At 39.2% G+C, this 19,309-nt stretch overlaps 1 protein-coding gene across 2 annotated transcripts in view; it reads left to right on the top strand.

Moving 5' to 3' along the window:
• The window catches only part of EEF1D (eukaryotic translation elongation factor 1 delta), a 200,331-nt gene that overhangs the window by 129,816 nt on the left and 51,206 nt on the right, over window positions 1-19,309 (top strand). The window lies entirely within an intron of this gene.

Raw genomic sequence — 19,309 nt, 5'->3', positions numbered from 1 at the left:
GGATTGTCTTGAAATGGCTCTCCTTGTTTGTGTGCACACAACAAGTAAGACTAAATCTGCAAGCTTTTAGCTAGTACTTCAGATACTGACAGCCCTCAGTGCTCTGCCCTCTTTGCTTTGCTTTTTAACATCTATTTGGGTCCGGTCTGTAGACTTCTGACAGTATATAATCTGCATCCAAATTGAACAGAATACAATTTCTTCATCCCAGTTACATCTGCGGTTGATGCACTAACAGTGGCTGCTTGATGCTTAAGTGATATTGGGAAGTGGATGACTGATTGGCTAATGCTAAATGTCAGGAAAACAGATGATACTAAGCAAGTTCCTGAGCAAGATCTTCCATTCTCATTCCAATTTGGGGACTGGGTTATTCCGGTCTCCCAGCAGGTTTTGGAATTTAGGGGTGTTACTTGAACCTGACACGTCACTCCAGCTCCAAATAAAGGCAGATGAAGGGTGCCTATTATACATTTTCTGTGGAAGCTAAAACCCTATTTAGCTTTGGAAACCTTTTGCTCAGTCTTGCAGGCTTTAGTCTTATCCAAACTGGATTATTGTAATTCACTGTATTGGCCCACCAGCATCAGTCCTGAAAAGCCTGTAGGCTGTGCAGAATGCTACCACCAGACTACTTACAGGGTCATGGAAATCTGACCATGTGCCATTTACTAAATGCTCTCCACTGGTTATCTGTATTGTGGTGTATTATAGTTAAAATTGTAACTTTAGTCCATCAAGCTTTGAGTGGAGATACCTCCATGTGTGTCAGCTCTGAAAATTTACAAACCCACTAGAGCTCTAAAGTCTGAGTAGAATCGCTTAACTTTCCGGCTGTACAGCAAGCCCGCCTGGTAGAAACATGGGCAAGAATATTTTTTGTAATGGGCTCGCAGTGTTGAAATGAGCTTCCCGACAAGATAAGGGCAATTAAATGCTTTTTCATTCAGGAAACAGAATCTTTTTTAAACAAGCTTATAGTATTGAATAGCTGGTTTAGGAAAAAAGTTATCTGACATGTCAGGTGAGCTGAATGCTTCAAAAAAATGTTTAATGCAAAGGGTTTTGATGGGTTATCACGATTTTTAATAATCTGTCACTGGACTGATCTATCATGTTCTCTTATGTTAAGAACATATATGCCGTACTGGATTAGTCCTAAATTCCATCATTCAAATTCCTTTTTTGAACAGTGGCCAATCCAGGTCACAAGTACCTAGCAAGATCCCAAAGGATCAATCCATGTTGCTTATGTATGCACAGTTGTTAACCGTTCGTTCAGGATATAAATCTTTAAAAATAAGCAAAAGTTTTCCTCAGCAATGTACCCAAACTGACCAAAATACTAACTTTCAGGTCAGAAACAAATTCTTTCCTTTTCTCCATGAAAAAGTCGGGCCACATGGCAGCAACAGTTCACCCTTTTGCATGAAGCAACATGAGACAGCCTCAGTGGCACCTAAAGTTTCATTGGAACCCAATCTACAACTACTTTCGCCCATAGTAAATATATCCAACACTCATCTGTTCTCTGGCATAACGGATGGATCCTGCAAACCTGAAAGGTCAGTCTTTTCACTAACCCCCATTTTCAAATTACAGTAACTACAGATGTTTCCAGCCAAAGATGGGAGTTCATCTGAACGACCTTCTTATTCTCAAGGAACTTGAAAAGCAAGTTCCTTGAGAATAAGAAGGTCGTTCAGATGAACAGGAAACATTACTGTGGCCTAAACATTCAGTCTGGTTAAAGGGAAAGTGGTGGTCTGTATCAACAAGTGAACAGGCTCGTTCAGCTTTGCAAGAGGCATGCGAGAGATGGAAACTGGTAATTTCCCAGATGTATCTGATAGCCTTCTTTCTTCCTGGGAACCAAAACCAAATAGCAGACATGCTAAGTTGCCATCTACAGCCACATAAATGCTCATTAAACAATTGGGTAGCAGAGAAAATATTTAAACTTTTGGACATTCCACAGATCTCTCTGCAAAACCAGTGAACAAAGTTCCATGTAACAAGAAACAGTCTAGCAAAGGATGCCTTCTCAGTCCCATAGAATCAAGGGCTGCTTTATGCCTTCCTCAGATCCCACTTCTAAGTGAAGCAATTCAGAGTTAAGACAAAAGGTAGGGAGGAAATGACGGGTGGAATGGATGTTTAAACCTGCTCCTCCTCTTTACTATCCAACTTGTAAATCAGCCAGCAGAGCCTAGCGGGGTTTTTTTTGGGGGGAGGGGGGGGGTTTGACAATGATCAACATTGGAATGACATCTAAAAAGAAAACTGATCAATTTTTGTTTAGTAATCACTTATCTGAGTTGGTTGAGGACAGCACTGATCCTGAGACAGCAGGCAGCATAACAGCAGAAACTGATTTAAACACAGTGGATCTTGCTTCAACATCAGCAAATAGTGACTTACCTACTAGAGAAGGATTCAGGGAGTGGTTTTGTAGAATTTGGATGGACATGAAAGCGCAAAAGCAAGAAATTTGATGGTGGATCTGTGGGAGGAGTTCAGAGTTCGCGTCTGAGCTTGACATGCATGCCGATGTACAAACAGGACACTAGATCAGCTCAAGGGGCAACACAAGGAAATGCAGACAGAACAGGCCTCCGCTGACAAACTTGATCTAGAGAACAGATCATGCAGATGTAACTTGTGCTTTGGGAGATTACCGGAGACCTCTACCTATGAGAGCTATAGGTCAGTGGTGGCTGCAGTTTGCAAGGATCTTCTTACTTGATTGACTTCTGAGACCAGTACTCTTGAAATAAAATTAGAAAAATCACACACAACTCTTGGTCCTAAGTCTGGTAATAGGGTGCATGAAATTGCCTACTTCCACAGCTTTTGTTGAACAAATTTGAGATTGCACATAAGAAAATCGTTGTAATTGGGAAGGGAATAAAAGCGTCTTTGCTGACTCGACTCCTACTATTTTGTGCAAACGTCAAGAGCTACGAGAAGTAACACTTCTAAGGTCGTAGAATATGAAATATCGCTGGACCTTCACCTTTGGACTGCGATTTGAAAACTTCACATAGGGTTCGCCCTGGGTCTGAAGCGGCAGATATTTTCAAGGCGGCTGGGATAGTGGCAAATTTTTCAGTGCCTGCGTCGATGACTTTAGTCTCCCACAAGGACACTTATCCAAGATGGCAGTATGTGAATAAAGGTGGAAGGAGATTGCATCATCAGTCGAGAGATCTGTATCAGGTTCTATCGCACCTTGGCTGAGGCTTCCCAAGCTGTAATGCATTGCAACTTAAACTAAAACTGTGGCTGAAGTTTTTGGAGATGTTTCACTCTGTCACTTATTTAGCTTTCTTTAACATCTTTCAAAACTTTTAATATGCTTTTGACTTGCAGGTTGTCTTTAGCTTCTGTGTGGTGAGGGAGGAGCCGGGTTGTGGCGGTCTTTTCTGGGATCGATATACAATCCTCCCATTGAGTGGGATCCATAGAAGTAGTTAAGCAGATCTTATATTGGGGCTAAAGGGAGGGAAATTGATTTGCTGGGGGGGGGGGGGGGGGGAGAAGGGAATGGTGTTTTTAAGGGAATTAGACAGCATGCCTGTGGTGCTCAGAGCAATTGGGAAAACATGTAAATCATGACATTTTGAATATTCTCCCTTAATGTTAAGGAATTAAATTCTTTTAGAAAAGTTACTATTTAGTTGTCATCGACTAGAGCCTCTAAAGTGATGCTTCAGGAAACTCAAGTGTATGATGACATCAAAGAATTTTCCTTAGATTTTTTTGCTTCTACCTCTAAGGAAGGGAAACATACTGGAGGCAGTATAATGTCTCAATATTTTGTTTTTGAGCTGCTGTATCATTGTGCTGACTCTAAGGGGTGTTATTTGCTTTTATGGTTAAAGTGGGGGTGCTAGTTTCTATATATGCACCCAATAACCAAGACTTTTTTTTTGTAACATCTCTTGAAAGATTATCCCATTCTGAAGCTTACTTAATCATTATCGGAGATTTTAATTTGAGCAGGGTGTACATGCTCTAGATAATTCCTATTAGCTCCAGGGCTGCGGAGAGTGCGTAACAATTTCTCATTTGATAGAAAGATTGAATTTGGTTGACATTTGGTGCCAACATGAGATTAAACTTGCATTTCAAAGCTGCATGGATCTTAGTCACATATTGAGTTTTTTTTTCTGGTTGATAGGGGATTATGAACAGGATAAATGAGACAGTGATTGGCACCATTACATGTTCTGATCATATACCTGTGTGAATTGATCTACAATTTATAAATTTTGACACAGGTAAACATTACTGGTGCTTGAATAAAGATGAAATCCTTCAGCACAAACCTGGCCAGGGATGTTCAGGAATATTTCCTTAATAATCAAGAGTATGTTTCACTAATCACTGTCTAGGAATGCTCGAAAGCTGCTGTTTGTGGGTGGTTGACTTCATATGCTTTTTACAGAAAGGGAGAGGATCACTACTTTGGCTCACACTCATAAGATTACTTTTATCCCCTTTCATACTAAAGAAATTGAATGTGGCCAGAGATGAGTTGGAAGCAATAAAAAGACACTGATACCATGCCACATCAGTTAAAACTGATGCAGCAAGCATACTTTGAGGGAGGGAACAAGGCAAGAAGATATCTTGCTCTTAGAATGAAATCGGTGATGACTTAGTCTCGTAGCAAAAATGAAGAATGTAGAGGACAAAATTGTTACGACCGCTATTGATATCAGATGCAGTTTCTCTGTTTTATGCAGCTCTATATTGGAAAGATAGCAAAATAATTGAGTGATATTAATACTTAATTTAGATTCCTCTTCTGGAATCACTAGGGAGCAACAGCTCTCTTTTTTGGTTAGTGCAATTGCAACTGTTGAAATTCAAGTATTTGACTCTCAAGATTGGAAAAAATCTCTTGGCTTAGATGGCTTATTTGCCAACTCTTATAAGTGTTTCTCACCTCCTAGCCGTTCCTTTGCCTGCAATGTTCAACTGTCTTAGAGAAGGGGGGACACTTTTACCGGGTAGTAATTTAGCAAGTATAACCTGGACGTGATGTGACACTTTGTGGATCATATAGACCTATTTCCTTGATCAACCTTGATCTTAAAATATTAGCATGTGTTCTTGCTGAGTGACTGAACACAGTTCTCATCTTTGGTTCATAATAATAAGCTAATAGGATGGCAGCTGACAATGTGTGTAAAATGGCTGACTTTTTTTGGTGGGTAAAGAAAAAAAATCCATCTCTTGTTAACTGACACCGAAAAGGTATCTGATATTGTGCACTGACCATTTTTATTTAAAACCTTGGAGAGAATGCAATTTAGAAAGTATTTTTTGGGCTGGATTAAGAAATGTATTCCCCTTATGCTTGTGTTAAGGTTAATGGTGGGTGTGGTGAACTTTTTTGGTTGGTATTTAAAAGTATTTATTTCCCATGGCCTCCGAAGTTCGGGGCGGGTTACAAATAAAACACACAATATAATTGATGACATGCGACTTAAGACATAAATTGGACAACATAAATATTAAAATAAGATAATAGTAAAATACTTGAGAAATAAAATAAGATTACTACAATATAGAAAAATCGGAAGAGAGTAAGGAAAAGGATAATCAAGACATACATAAGTTTGGGAAGGCCTGTAGGAAAAGATAATGTTTGAGAGCTTTTTATGAAGTCTTTTTTTTTGTTAGCAGTTAGTCTTAAGTCAGGAGGAAGTGTATTCCAAAAAATGGGGTCTGCGATTGAGAATGCTTACTTTCTCGTTATAGTTAATCTTGTTGCTCTAGGGGAAGGAATCTGTAAAAGGAGCTTGTTTTTTGATTTAAGGTTTTTGCAAGGGGTGTATACGTGTAATGTTGCGGATAACCACGTGGAATTATTGTTGTAAATCAGTCTATGAATTATTGTCAATTTTATTTTGGATGCACCATTTGAGAGGAAGCCAGTGCAATTGATGTAGTACTGGTGATATGATCATAGGGCCTGCTGTTGGAAAGGAGTCGGGCTGCTGAGTTTTGTAGAAGTTGAAGTGGTCGGATAGTAGATTGCGGAAGGCCTAGATATAGCGAATTGCAATATTCTAGGCCAGAAAGAATTAGACTGAAGTATTATGCGAAAGTGGTTTGAGTCAAGTAGCGGTTTTATGTTTAAGAAGGAGAAATTTGTAGAGATGTTTTCAGTAACGTTTTGATATGCGCAGTGAGGTCTAGCTTTGGATCAAGGTTGCGGACTTGTTTCCTAATATTGATGATAGAGTTGTCTATGTGAATGGATGCTGGGAAATTGTCGAATCGGGAAATTCCAAAAATCAATATTTCATTTTTGATAGATTTAAAGCTGTTGGTTGGTAGTCACCAGAGAAGGTTGTCCACTTTCCCCATTACTACGTGCCTTTTTTTTTTTTGGGGGGGGGCATTTTGCAATTAGAATTAGGGAGGCTAATATTTGTGGAGTTAACTTAAACTGAGATCTGCCAATGTTTGCTGATATTTTATATTACACTGACTAACCCTGGTGGGAATAATAGATGAAACGAAAAAAAAAAGTGATGTCTGGATTTAAGATCAATTTGGGTAAATCAGAAATCATGAATCTAACAGTTCCAGAAAACATATATCATTGTTACTCCAGTGGAAATACCCCTTCAAATGGGCTAAGCAAAAGATGTAGTTATTTGGGTTTGAATTATTTTACTGTTGCAAACTATTGTAAATGATCTGGATAAATAGGAAAGGTATGGGTTTCATGGCTGGAGAAAATTGCAATTAAAATGAACATTTTGCCCAGATTTAGTCATTGATTTTTTAAACCTTGCCCATTGCAATATTTATTTATTTATTTAACTTCTTTTACTATACCGACACTCAAGACCAGGTCTTATCGTACCGGTTTACATTAGAACAAGGGGAAAAACCAATTAACGTACAAGTGGAAAAGAGAAGTTACATTAAAACAGGGAGAGTAAAAACATGGATGTCGGAAGATAGGACAGAATTAAGTAATTGAACAATAAGTTAACAAAATTACAAACTATAAATTAACATAAAACAATAAATTAATAATACAGAAACATGGATTATAATCAGCGGAAATATACATGGAAATATATATATATGGAATATATACAGCTGGAATATACATGGAATATCTTCAGTTTTGAAATCTCAGCCAAAAAAAAATGGACTTCATATGAGGCATAGACCACCTAAGAGTAGAGGGAGGACTGTGTACACAGTTTTAATTGGTACTATGCTGCATCTCAACTGAGAGTAATTGTCAGTTGGAATAGGAAAACCGTTAAGAAGCAGAGTAGTTAAATCACAAGCAGATTGTGATAAATTGCAGGAAGACCTTGTGAGACTGGAAAATTGATCATCGAAGTGGCAGATGAAATTTAATATGGATAAGTGCAAGGTGATGCATATAGGGGAAAAATAACCCACGCTATAGTTACACAATGTTAGGTTCCATATTAGGTGCTATCATCCAAGAAAAAGATCTAGGCGTCATAGTGGTAACACATTGAAATTGTCGGTTCAGTGTGTTGCAGCAGTCAAAGCAAACAAGGTTAGGAATTATTGGGAAGGGAATGGTGAATAAAAGGTAAAATGTCATAATGCCTCTGTATTGCTCCATGGTGAGACCGCACCTTGAATACTGTGTACAATTCTGGTCGCCGCATCTCAAAAAAGATATAATTGCGATGGAGAAGGTACAGAGAAGGGCTACCAAAATAAGGGGAATGGAACAGCTCCCCTATGAAGAAAGACTAAAGAGGTTAGGACTTTTCAGCTTGGAGAAGAGAAGGCTGAGGGGGAATATGATAGAGATGTTTAAATCATGAGAGGTCTAGGATGGGTAGATGTGAATCTGTTATTTAGTCTTTCAGATAATAGACTAGGGGGCACTCCATGAAGTTAGCATGTGGCACATTTAAAACTACTCGGAGAAAGTTCTTTTTTACTCAATGCACAATTAAACTCTGGAATTTGTTGCCAGTGGATGTGGTTAGTGCAGTTAGTATAGCTGTGTTCAAAAAAGGTTTGGATAAGTTCTTGGAGGAGAAGTCTATTACCTGCTATTAATTAAGTTGACTTAGAAAATAGCCACTGCTATTACTAGCAATGGTAATTTGGAATAGACTTAGTGTTTGGGTACTTGCCAGGTTCTTATGACCTGGATTGGCCACTGTTGGAAACAGGATGCTGGGCTTGATGGACCCTTGGTCTGACCCAGTATGGCATGTTCTTAAGCAATATTTCATAGGACTTTAACTTGACAGGCAATGAATACATGGTGACCACTTGTTGCTATGCCACCCTCTCTGGAAAAGGACCTGGTCACATTGGTGTATTAAACCGCTGGGCCAGAGAAATTTCTATCACTCATTTATTTCATACCCAGGAGTTCCCTGTGTGCATTCCTCTGGAGGTCTTTGCTTCTTGGAACGAAAAGGGGATATTTTTTTATGGAACATTTAATGGAAGGAGGGAAACTCTTGAATGTTGATGCCATGGTTTAAAAGTTTGGTTTGAATTCCAATGACTTTATCATATTTTGTATCTCTGATAATTGTTAGAGATGCAATGTTTTGAAAGGAATTGCTTCTAAACTGTATGGCCTGCTTAATTCTGAAGTGAAAAACTCCAGTTTATATTAGAGATTGGGAGAGGGATATGGATATGGAATTGAAATGGGATCTTCCATTTTTAAACATGAGTAAGTCCTCTGTCCAGGCATGGATGTGGTGTTGCGCTGGTGTTACACCCCAGAGAGGCTACACAGGATGTCTCCTCGGGTAGGTAATAGGTTTTGGAGGGGCTGTGGGAAGTTGGGTTCCTTTTACCAAATGTGGTGGACATGCAATCTAATATCGGATTATTGGAAGCTCATTCTTTCCTGGATTTATGATGTAACTGGGTAAAATGTTCTCATTCCTAAATATTTTACTGATGGCTTTTTCAAAAGTTGCTTCTGCAGAGATTCTTAGCTGTGATGTGAAATTGTGGTGTCTTGGAGAAGTAAACTAGCACCTTTGTCTGCTACTTATTTACATGAGTCAGATTTCAGCTCGGCAGAAAAATGTTTTCAAAATTTGATAAAAAATATGGTGGTCTTATGTAATCTGGTACATGAATCAAATTGCTAAAGCTTAGTGTGTTTTGACTTCACTTTCCCAGTTATGTACCTCAGTATTCTTTGTGTACCTTAGTTTAGTAAAGGGGCATGGGTTACCGCATACCTTGGCTACTACTATTGGTATTACAATTATCATAAACAGCAAGCTTCTCAGTAACATTTCTCTGTATCAACCCAACTTTTCATCGCTATTACTTTTCTTTTTATTTGGCTTAGCTGCTTGTGCCAAGCAGGATGGTCAGGAATTGTGGGATTGCTAGTTGGAATAACTGGAAATGTTATGACTTTGTTTTTGTTTGGCTTTGTTCTCTTGTAACTGATCTTTGCTTGTCACAATAAATTTAGAGTTACAAAAAAAAGTTAAGTTCTAATAGTCCCATTTTCGCCATGTTAAATTTGGCTTCCATCTTTAAAGTGTAAACATAATTCTGACTCTGCTCATGAAATTGCTGTTCATGTCTGGCAACAGGAGAACTAAAATCCTTTTCTTAGATTTTGTTTTTGATAGTAACTCCTTATGAAGAGTGAGCGAGATGCAGGTACTAGTCTCATGGCATATACCCACATTTTCTACATTGGTAGTTTTGAACTCATACTAAACTTCACGTAAATAAATCCATTGTATTGCCAACACTTTCTCGACCACACCAACAAAGGCGAACACGCTTTTGCTGGACTGTAGGAGAGCTTCATTCTATTTGGAGAGAAAGGGGTCTTACAGAAACTCTCAACTATTTTTCAGGGGTGGCCAGCTCCAGTCTTGAAGAGCCACAAATAGACCTGGATTTCAGGACATCCATAATGAATATGCATGAGAGATTTGCATGTAATGAAGGTAGTGCAAAATCAATATGCTTATTGATTGTGGACATCCTGGTGGCTTTTGAGGACTGGAGTTGGCCACCCCTGATTGATTTCTTCAAGCCAGGGATTTCTACATGGATTTATGATTGCATCTTTGTTGTTCTCAGTCAGGACAACAGTTTCAAAGTAAAGAGAGGGGCCATCAGGTCAGTACTACAGTAGCTTCCTTGGCCCATCTTCACTCTGCTTCTATAGATATGTGCAAGGCTGCTACCTGGTCATCAGTGCACGCATTCACTTCTCATTACTGCCTACAAAATGCTTCACCAAGCTGTTCTCAAAAGCTTATTTAATTCCTTCAATTGCCACCCCATTCTCACCCTCACCTCTTCATAATAAAGGTTGCATGTTCACTATTATATAAGCAGTCACTAAAAAGAAATATATATCCTGATGTAAGGATCTGGAGGTAGAAAAAACCAACCCCGACACGTGTCTTAATACTTCAGGGGCTGTGTTTAACCAGTTTAGTAATTTATTGCACTGAAACATAAAACACAGTATCAGAAATTCTCAAAGTTCATTAACCAATAAAGTTCAAAAACATTAAAACAAAATTCATCCATTGTTATATTTATAGTGGATAGAAAGTCTTATAAAGAATCATAGTTCAACATTTTGAGGGTGCATCTCAGGGATCCACCATCTTGTCGGCTTTAGTTTTGAAAAACAGCCTTTAAAATTGAATGACTAACCAATCATCGTGATATCTCTAGATCCTTACAACATCGGGAGAAACAGAGAGGTGGTAAACTCAGTCTTTTTAATTTTTTTATTTGCAAAAAATAAAAGTTAAATTTGCGACTGACTAAAACACTTGAGCAATATACTATCTGGGTGGTTAACACAAATTTGTGTAACCACTAATAAATGATATCACAAGCTCATTTTATGAGGGTCTCCATTATCTGTTAACTTAGTCATTGTGGATCATAACTTAAGAATGTACCTGTGGGTCTTTTTGTAAGCACTAGTATATAAGAGCATAGCACATGTTTTCATGCAGTCTTCAGCTTAGGAGTCCTTGCTTGTGTTGCTGTCCTGTAACAGGTGCTTTCTGTGGAAGCTAGGCAAATCAGCCACACAGTTCTGCTTTCCTCCCCTTAGAATTGAAGGCTAGCTAGCTATAGAGATGGAGGCGACTTTTGCAGTGGCAGCTGCGCAGAGCACCTGCACATGCTCAGAAAATACCTCTGTTTTGTTTGTTTTTTAACGTAGTGCTTTTACGTATTGAAGCTGTCAGGTAACATCTCCCTCTTGTGTGGCTGACTTGTCCTGGCTAGAAAGAATACCTATTATAAGTAAGCAATTTTGTTTTAAAGCTACTTGGATGTGATTAGTGACTAAAAATCAAACTTCTGGGTTGCTCAGTGCCCCTCCTGGTGTAGTAGCTCAGTTTACTGGTAGAAAGCTTATTCCAGACACATTAGTTCTTGAAAGGTTATCAAGCTATTGATTGTCATGACAATGCTGGTCATATTGTCAGTGATACGCCTTGAGCTTTGCTGTCCATTTTCACTGTGCAGTACCAGAGTATTTAATAGCAAAGTGAAAAGATGAGCTTTGTCAAAGCATATTAACAAGTTTCTGTTTGTAAATTAGATTACAGTTCTATAATGAATCCTTTCTGTGCTGTCTTGACTTTATACTGCTAGTCAGAATACTTTAGTACTCTCCTTAACCGTAGCCCCCACCAATTCGCATTTTGCTGTAGGAATTTCTTTCCCAGGTCTCTTCCAAACAAAGCAGTGCCCCTTATTCAGAGCAGCCGTTCTTGATGCCACCTCCAAGGCTAACCATCGTTGCCCTGTTAGAGCAGGGTTTTGGCTAAGCTGTACGAATCTACTCTTCTTCCTGCCATAGGGCTGAGTGCATTACCTCAGCACACTCCCATGTCAAAGCCAAGTCACAAGGCCAGAGCTAGGGATACCTGAACAGCTTGATAGTTCCTATCAACCAAATTTTTCCAGGATTTATGGAATGCTTTTTCTTGGCACAAAAAAAAAAATTTTTTTTTAGAGAAAACTGACATCTGACTTTTTAAGCAGCAAATCCTATACTATGACACAAACTTTTTATAGGGTTTCATCAATTCCTTGTTGGGTCTCTCCGGGAGTAGGTGTGTTAGAATGAAATTTTGACACACTTATTTTGGTATAATTCTCATTATACCAAAACAAAAGGTATAATGAGAATTTACAGAGGAAAAACAAATGCTTATTCTTGTAAATACTTTTAAAATTATTGGAAAAATCAGAAGAAAATCAAAAACGTTTGGTCTCCTTTTGAGTAAATTCCTTTTCCTGATGAGTTTCTGGGCATCTGCTTGGCTTTTCCAACACTACTGTATCAGTTCCAAGCATCTTTGCTATGAGAAGCCTTTGCTCATTCATTATGATCTAAGACACTGCTCCCCCTAAACTGATCTTAAAAAAAAAAAAAAAAAAAAAATCTATATAGTATACAGTATAAACTGACCAAGACCACTTAATTTGTTTGCCGTCTCAAGTTAAATTTTTGGTTTATGACAGATGTTTCCCAGTCTTGGATGAAATCCTGAGCATGAATATAGCAATAAAGTCATGGATACATGGAACCCTGCTTACTGTCATCGCACGAATGCTTGTAGTCAGCAGTGATGAGTTGCTGCAGCTGAATTTTGGAGCTTGTTTTATGTTAAGGTTTTGGTTTATTAATTTTTTTACACTTAACATTTTTCTTCAAAAAGCCCAAGCCAATTTACAAAAGCAGATCAAAACAATACACAATACAATTTAAAATATTTTGTCATAAGTATACAATAAAACCATCATTTAAATATGAAATCCACTAACACTATAGCTAATCTCGCCAACCTAATCCTCCCTTCATGCATAACTTAAAGCCAAGTTTTTATAACTTTTCGAAGGCCAAGTAGTCTTGCTGCATTTGCAGTTCTCCAGAAACTGTTCCATTATTTAGGAGAAATTAGACAAAGCGCATTCTAAAATAACGATTTCAGTAGACTTTTTTCCTGGAACTACTAATAGTTCCTGCTGAGTGATTTTGCTCTATATAATTTCTCCTGTTGATGCAATAGCGCTAACACATGAACTTTAAGTCATAATAACTTTTTAAATCTTAGCTTTAACATGAAGCCAATGAGGACTTTTCAAAACTTGCATTTCCGAATCTCTGGCCCTCAGGCCAGCAGTAATCATTTTTGTCTTTTGGGTTACTTGCATTATGGTTTTTCTTCTAGGAAAGCCAATCAAAAGTGAATTACAGTACTCTGTTCTTGGCATAAAATACTATTTAATATTTACATTTCATATTTGCCAAGTCTTGTCCAATTTGGCTATCACCTATAAAATGCCAATAAGATGGGAGAATTAGTGTATAGCAGTGAATGATGGCATAGACTTAATTGGCATCTGAGGCATTGTGGAAAGAGGATAACCAATGGGACAGTGCTATACCGGGATACAAATTATATAGCAATGACGGAGGAGCATTTTGGTGGCGGGGTGGCGCTTTGTCAGGATGGCATAGAGTCCAACAGCATAATGTTCCTGCATGAGACTAAATGCACACCCAAATCTTTATGGGTAGAAATCCCTTGTGTTGGGGAAGAGTATAGTAATAGGAGTATACTACCATCCACCTGGCCAAAATGAGACAGACAGTGAAATACTAAGAGAAATTAGGGAAGCTAACCAAACTGGTAGTGCAGTAATAATGGGAGACATCAATTATCCCAGTATTGACTGGGTAAGTGAAACATACTAGAAAGATAAAGTTCCTGGATGGAATAAATGACAGTTTTATGGAACAATTGGTTCAGAAACAGACGAGAGAGGGACCAATTTTAGATCTAATTCTCAGTGGAGTATATGATTTGGTGAGATAGGTAATGGTGGTGGGGCTGCTTGGCAATAGTGACCATAATATGATCAAATTTGAATTAATGACTGGAAGGGGGACAATAAGCAAATCCATGGCTCTAGTGCTAAACTTTCAAAAGGGAAACTGAGAAAATGAGAAAAATAGAAGAAAACCTGAAAGGAGCAGCTACAAAGGTAAAAAGTTTGCAAGAATCGTGGGCATTGTTTAAAAAAAAAATATCATCCTAGAAGCACAGTCCAGATGTGTGGAATACATTAAAAGTGGAAGGAAGGCAAAACTATTACCGGCATGGTTAAAAGGTTAGGTGAAAGAGGCTATTTTAGCCAAAAGATCTTCATTCAAAAATTGGAAGAAGGATCAAACACAAGAAAATAGAATAAAGCATAAGCGTTGGCAAGTTAAATATAAGACATTGATAAGACAGGCTAAGAGACAATTTGAAAAGAAGTTGGCCTTATAGGCAAAAACTCACAGTAAAACTTTTAAAAATTATATCCAAAGCAGAAAACCTGCGAGGGAGTCAATTGGACCGTTAGATGATCGAGATGTTAAAGGAGCACTTAGAGAAAAGGCCTTTGTGGAAAGATTAAACTATTTCTTTGCTTCGGTGTTTACTGAAGAGGATGATACCCATTCTGGAGAAGGTTTTCATGGGTAATGATTCAGATGGACTGAACCAAATCACGGTACACTTAGAAGATGTAGTAGGCCAGATTAAAAAAACTGAAGAGTAGTAAATCACCTGGACCGGATGGTATGCACCCAGGGTTCTGAAGGAACTGAAAAAAAAAAATTTCAGATCTATTAGTAAAAATTTGTAACCTATCATATCATTGCTACCCCCCCACCCCGGTCCAAGAGTTTTTTACCTCCTTCCAATTATTATGTTGATGTGTTTTATGTAAAGCTGGTTGCTATGTTCCTTTGTAAACCGAGGTGATGTTCCAAACGTGCCCCGGTATATAAAAACCCATAAATAAAATCATCCATTGTACCTGAAGACTGGCGGGTGGCTATTGTAACCCCAATATTTAAAAAGGGCTCCAGGGGCGATCCGGGAAACTAAAGACCGGTTAGCCTGACTTCAGTGCCAGGAAAAAATAGTAGAAAGTGTTCTAAATATCAAAATAACAGAGCACATAGACAAGTTTAACAGATCAAAGTCAGCATGGCTTTACCCAAGGCAAGTCTTGCCTCACAAATCTTCACTTTGAAGGAGTTAATAAAACACTTAGATAAAGGTGAACAGGTAGATGTAGTGTATTTAGATTTTCAGAAGGCATTTGACAAAGTTCGTCATGAGAGGCTTCTAAGAAAAGTAAAAAGTCATGGGACAGTTGGCGATGTCCTTTCGTGGATTACAAATTGGCTAAAAGACAGGAAACTGACTAGGATTAAATGGACAATTTTCTCAGTGGAGGGGAGTGAGCAGTGCAGTGCCTCAGGTATCTGTACTGAGACCCGTGCTTTTCGATATATTTATAAATGATCTGGAAAGGAGTACGATGAGGTAATCAAATTTGCAGATGATACCAAATTGTTCAGAGTAGTTAAATCACAAGCAGATTGTGATAAATTGCAGGAAGACCTTGTGAGACTGGAAAATTGGGCATTGAAATGGCAGATGAAATTTAATGTGAATAAGTGCAAGGTGATGCACACAGGGAAAAATAACCCATGCTATAGTTACACAATGTTGGGTTCCATATTAAGTGCTACAACCCAAGAAAGAGATCTAGGCGTCATAGTGGATAACACATTGAAATCCAACCCTGCACACCAACAAATAAGTGACACTTTTTAACCTGCTTAAAAATATCAAGTGGTGCGAAAAATTAAACAAATGCAATAATATAGAACCTTGGGAACACCACATGAAAGTTCCCATTGGTCCAAATAACATTATCGATGGACCCTTGCTGAAATTTTTCACTCAGATTAGAGTGGAACCAACACAGCAATGTTGCCAATCTCCCATTATCCTCAGTAGGTCAATCCATGATCCTCTGTACTGAAAGTGGAAGAGACCATGTAGCACCAATGCTGCTCTTCCACCTTAACCTACATGATAAAAAAAAAAAAAAAAAATCATCCTCAAGGGAAACTCTCTATACCATGTCAAGGTCTGAAACCTGATTGACTATAACAGATTTCATGGATGAAAAGAAATTGTAAGTTGTACTCAAACTACCTTCTCAAGCTGAGATTTTTTTTTTTAACAAGTTAAAAACTTGTGGAAGAATGGCTTCAGAAAGAGGCCTTAAGTTTCACCAGCGTGTCTATTAATTGTTCTTTAACTCCCCTAATAAACATCAGTGGGTAAGGATCCACATTTCAGTAAGTCAACCCTGGCAAATTGTATTTATTTTATTCTGCTTTTTGGCACTTCACAGCAGATTGTATTCAGGTACTTGTAGGTATTTCCCTATCCCCCAGAGGGCTTATCTGTTTGTACCTAAGGTAGGTAAGTTCAAACACATTAAAGGCCTTTTTAGTGAATTTTCTAGTATTCCAAATAAAACCCTTTGATTTGTGGACAGACCTGACATAACCTATGGCTTACTTATACTCTAACAAATCTGCCAGGCTCTGCTTTCTGCCAAGCACAATCACGCTTCCTGCATTCTTGTTTTATAAATCCTAAGTGCAATAATTTTAATGGTGCCAAAATATCAAGATTAGCATAAATCTGCATCCCATAGCCCAGCTCATTCTACTACCCCTAGACTGATATTTTGACAGAATAAGGCCCAGAATTTCTGCAAACTTTTCTGGAAAGATTTTAGACTTCGGTGAGCTTGATGAATGTGCGCTACCTGAATGAAAACCATGGATGGGCATTGGTCTACTGGTAAATAAATCTAAATGACCAGCTGGGTGAGTGGGTTCTTCTACAAACTGAATAAGCCCCAATATCTGAAATAAGTTCGAGAAACACTTCACATGACTCTCCATTTAGATTTCATAATAGATATCAAACCCCCCCCCCCCCAACTCTATCTCCTTTAAGACAGCCCAAGTCAGGTAAAGATTGCTAATTAATGCACAACGGACATAACTGCTAAATTACCTGCAGTACCCAGCGTCACTAATGAACTCTTTACTGCTGATATCTGATGACTAGGTTGAGTAATTTGAAAATTCTCCCTACCAGTTTCACACTACAAAAATTAATTGCACTTGACTGAAAGTTGAAAAGGATCTGTCATCCCTGCCCCCCCCTCCCCGAACTCCCATATTAACAAAATAGGTGTTTGAGAGGCATAATAATCTGTCACTAGCAAAGGGCCTGTCGAAGTACAGTGATTCCTTAAAATAAGCCAGACTGTGTTCTGATCCAGGGACAGTAAAAGGCTCATCTTAAGTCAGTGCCACTTTCCTGGCATTTTTCCCTCTGAGTATATTGTCAGGTCTTTGACATTTTACACATTTCAAATAGTTTTCCTTTGTAAAAATTATGGTAGGCATTTTTTTTTCTTTTCCCATAGATAAGCAGCATGAATTAGCCATGCTGTCTGGGTACGCCCTCTGTGCCACTAGGTGGTGGAGCTCTCAAAGATCACCAAAATCTTTTTTGTGTGGTGATCCTTCTTGTATCTTCCCGTGTTTCCCCAAGCCTGCTCAATCCAATTTTTTCTGCGCGATGAAGAACACACTGAGCTCTCTTCTCTCTGAGAAAGCGATTTCACAAAAAAAAAAGAAAACAAAAGCATCAAAATCACTTCAGGATTGGCAGAGAATCCCATTATGCCTTGTCCACCAGGCTTTAAGTTCTGCCAATGCGGAAAAATGTCTGTCACGGACGGACACCAGGTTTGTTACATCTGCCTAGGTCCAAATCATGACCAGGCTAACTGCAGGGACTGCGGACACATGTCCCCACGGGTCCAGAGGCAAAGAGCTGCCAGGATTCAGCAGCTTCGTGGAGCACCATCGGGCTCTTATGCCTCATCAGAGGCCTCTACCAAATCCTTCCTGGGCCCCCACAGACACTCAAAGGCCCCCTCAGACTCTCTGATTTGGCGCCAAAAAAGGCCCATTTAAAATCAACACGCTGGCCACACCGAAGCAAAAAACTGTCAACAGCGTCGAAGCATGGCGATGCTGACACATCGATGCCTCTAAGGGCGACCGACACACAGAGCACATTGCGCCATATTTCATTCCTATCTACGCACAATTACCAGCTCTGCGTCCTGCGTAGACACACACGGACGCCTCGTCTTTTTTTACCGACGCTGCCGAAGCAGCCTTCTACAGGACTATCTTCAATTCCTTCTACACTGACGCAGCCCGTTTCCAGACCGCACAAACACTCTTCCTTCACAAAAGACCCAGGGAGCCTTCTCCCTGACTTAATGTAGAATCGGAGGGAGATCCATCTTCCAAAAGACACTCTGACACTGCTTCAACCTCGTCAGAGGTGTTTCAGGACTTTCCATGACATCCAGACGCCACACGGATTCCAGCCTACAGAACCCGCTGTATAAAAAAATCAGATCACCAGTTAACATAACTCAACCCAGAGGACCAGATTCGGACATACTGCTGGCAGCACTACCCCCAGCAGGTATACCAACACAACCAGAACTCCCTCCATCGGGGTTAGCTTCACAAGCAATCTCTGATATCACTGATCTTATCCCAATTCTTGAGATCAGTAGAACAGTAGAATCAAGCACCAGTGGACAAGCTTTCTGAGCTCAATTACCTTCTCAAAGGCCCCAAACTCCGGATCATATACCCAGATATCAGCCTCGCATTCCTTCTCCGAAAGAGCATGCTCCTTCTGAATCACTCGTCCAGCACCTCTACAGGTTACCCATCCAATCCAGCGGAGATCCCGCCAGAGCCAGTAGCACCCCAGAAGACCTTACCTACTCGCAGTTTTTAGAGAAGGTGGGCAACAACTCAATGTTCAAACCAAAAAGATTCCTGAACCCAGACAGGAAGTGATGGTATTCTAAAAATTTTTGATACCCCCGTCAGAGCCTACAGCACTTCCCGCACATTCAGTTCTTGATTCCCTAATGCAGAGGGCGTGGGAATCTACCTTCACCTCACCACCAACTTCAAGAAAAAGATTTAAAGTATCGTATGCGGGATTCACCCTACTATAATACAGTACAGTTTCCCCATAATTCCATTGTCATAGAATCGGCAATGCAAAGAGCAAGAAAATAAAGGTTCCATGCTAACACTCCTCCGGGAAGAGATCAGATACCTGGATGATTTCGGAAAGAAATCTTATCAATCAGGCATGTTAAATGCTAAAATCCAAAATCATCAGTTTTGTCACTCAGTACTTGAGAGCCTTCAATCTCTTAAACCCATCTTGCAGGACGCCTCTTCAGATGCCCGCCTTCCTCAGGAATTTTTTGATATGGAGTAGAGCCTTCGCCACCTCTTTCGTTCTAT

Source organism: Rhinatrema bivittatum, chromosome 2, assembly GCF_901001135.1.
Source record: "Rhinatrema bivittatum chromosome 2, aRhiBiv1.1, whole genome shotgun sequence".
In the NCBI taxonomy this organism is placed as follows: Eukaryota; Metazoa; Chordata; class Amphibia; order Gymnophiona; family Rhinatrematidae; genus Rhinatrema; species Rhinatrema bivittatum.
This window is presented reverse-complemented; position numbering and strand designations above follow the sequence as displayed.